This window comes from Triticum urartu, chromosome 4 (assembly GCF_003073215.2).
Source record: "Triticum urartu cultivar G1812 chromosome 4, Tu2.1, whole genome shotgun sequence".
Lineage (NCBI taxonomy): Eukaryota > Viridiplantae > Streptophyta > Magnoliopsida > Poales > Poaceae > Triticum > Triticum urartu.
In genome coordinates, this window is record NC_053025.1 from 348,221,031 (window position 1) to 348,224,080 (window position 3,050).

Genomic DNA, 3,050 nt, shown 5'->3' on the forward strand with positions numbered 1-3,050 from the left:
AACCTAGTTTGATGTATTTGAAGACGATGATGCATTTTCGTGGTCAAGATGAACATGCTATTTTGTCTATGCAAACTAGATGATGGTGTGGATGGATGCAAATCAGATGTTGCATCAGATGTATGCAAAGGTAGATGTAGGTTTTGTCGTCAACGACGTCGATGAAAAAACTATGCCAAAGGTAGATGTAGGTTTTATCGTCGACGACGTCGATGACAAAACTATGCCAAAGGTAGATGAAGGTTTTGTCGTCGACGACGTCGATGACAAAACTATGCCAAAGTAGATCAACAGCAATCCCAACTTATTAAACACCACAGTGAGCGCAAAGAATTAAGAATAAGAAGTTGATCATCACACATGTACCAAACACTGGGCATAACTAGTGCATAAAGCATTAAGAAGTTGATCATCACAGCGCATAGACAACAACATCAAGTGCATAAAGCACTAAGAACATAAAAGTACTGGTATCACAGTGCACATAGTAACAACATCAAGTGCATAACAATTTCAAACATAAAACTGAAGTAACAGGACTAAAACTTAAGTTTCTTGCTCCTGGTGTTCTTGGCTGGGTTTAGAGCCAGCTTTGCCTTGCTTCTAGTGTTCTTAGCTGGATTGGGGGCAGTGGGTGGGCCTTCAACTGCTGTTGCTGCTTTTTTGGCTAGAGAGACACCCTTGCTGTCAACACTGCTTCTAGTAACTGAGCAAAATGTAGGTGTTGGTCCATTTGTCTTCTGCTTGCAACACCTTGGAGAAGCTCCCCTCTCCGCTCCTCTTTTATAATTCTTTCTAGGACTAAAACAAGTTCAAGCGTAACACAATTTTTAAGATATGAACTAATGAAAACTGAAACAAGGGCAATATAAAACTGAAACAAGTTGCTGGCACACACCTCACTACACTAGCTTGTGTAGATGCCTCATGTGAGGTTTCCTTTGGTGGTGGCATCTGCTGCTAAAGAACATCAACTTATGGCTCTTCATCCTCCTCCACCTCATCTTGTACTTCTGCTTCTGCTGGCTCATTACCTATTGGATGATCATCTGCATTATCTGCTCCCTAATGTTCTTCTTCTCCAAAGGTTGGATCAACAGATTCTTTGCAGCCTATGGTTTTGTGTCCACATCTTCCACATCTCTTGCACTTATACTTCCTAGGACCAAGACCCTTTCCTTCACTCGTAGATCTTATCCTCTGCTTTCTTGGTCTTCTTGGTGGTCTATTCTGAACAGGAGCACATAGCTTGAATCTTGGATCTACACAGTCCCACTATTGTTTGCCTTCTAGAGCTGGTAGATTGTCAACATAAGTTGCTCTAAACATCTCAACTGAGTAATATTTGTGGACATACTGATCTATTCCACCAGCTTCACCTCTTAGAGCAGTGATGAAAAAAGGGCATGGATGCAGGGTTTACCAGTGATCTGCCACTGCCTACAACTACAAGACCACTTCTCTATGTCAACAGGGTACCTCCATTCTCTTTTCTCTCTGTCTATAGCAATCACGTCAGCCTCTGTTGGGCTTCTCCTAACTATACTCATCTCCAAACCTTTTGTCTTCTCCATCAAAACCTTCATTATTGCTGGTATGATGTTGTGCCCAATGAAATGGCCAGTGGCAATTCTGTTTCTTAAGTCAAATTTCTCCATGATGTATTGCCTAATCTTGTCTAGCAGGTCAACTATGTGAAGACTCTTGTATTTCCTGATTCTTGAGTTGAATGATTCAGCAAGGTTGTTGTTCACATAGTCAACCTTGCACATCTCATTGAACTCTACTCTTGCCCAAATTTTTGTGTGGTGCTCCTCCAGATATTCCTTAACTTTGGGTCTGCTTTTGAGCTAGTTCAGATGATAATTATGCTTCTTGATACTATAGGTTAGTGAACAAGGCCATAATTGATCATCAAAGAACTTTCCCTTAAATTTCTTACTGAAATTCTGAGCCAAGTGTCTCATACACTCTCTATGTTCCACTCCAGGGTACACATCATCAACTGATGTTTCCAATCCCTTGCAAGCATCAGTATGTATCACTAAACCTTCTGGATGACCTACCATTTTCATCAGGTTTGTGAAAAACCATGTCCAACTCTCAGTAGACTCCACTTCTAGAACACCATAAGCAACTGGAAACAACCAGTTGTGGCCATCCAGTGCACAAGCTGCTACAAGCTGCCCTCTAAACCTACCATTCAATGCTGCAGCATCTACAGCCAAGTATGTCCTGCACCCCTCCAGAAAACCCATCTGACAAGCTTTGAAGCAAACAAACACTCTTATAAAACACTCCTTGTAATACTTCTTGCCTTTAATCTGGTACTCAACTGTGTGCCTGTCAATTTCTGCCCTCTCCACTACAGCTTTGAAAGAATAAAGAAGTTGGAAACTATCACTATACTTGCCATATATTTTGTCCAGTGCCATCTCTTTGCCATTGTAGCACCTGTCATATGGCACCTCCACACCATACTTCTCTAGCAACTTCATCTGAATTTCCTTAGGACCAATAGATGGATTTTGTCTGATCCAGGCCATAGATACATCTACAAGCCACCTCCTTTTTGCAGCTCTCAATCTCTGAGATCTGTCTGATCCAGGTTCACTTTAATCTGAAACAAAACAGCACAGCAAATAGTAAGTACATATAACAGTAGTGAGTGTAGAAAATATAACACATTACAGAGATCACAACATTTAATACCTGAAACATTGTGCTCCTCCTCATTAAAGATGCATGTAGCCTCCATTTACACCTGTCATAAGAACATTTGACAATAAACCTAGTTGGGTCACTTTTCAGAATAGAGAACTCAGTTTCAGCTTTGATTGAGTAGGTTGCAACTGCATTTCTGCAATCAACTGCAGAAGGGAAGACCACACCTTCCTCAATAGATGGATTTTCCCTGTCATACATCATGACAGGTCTGTCCTCATCTGCTTCTTCAAAAGCTCCCATTTCATGATCCTCTTGCATCTCATCAGCATCTGTATCTGAAAATTCTGCAGGGATATAGTCTTTGTCAGCCTTTTCTTCTTCAT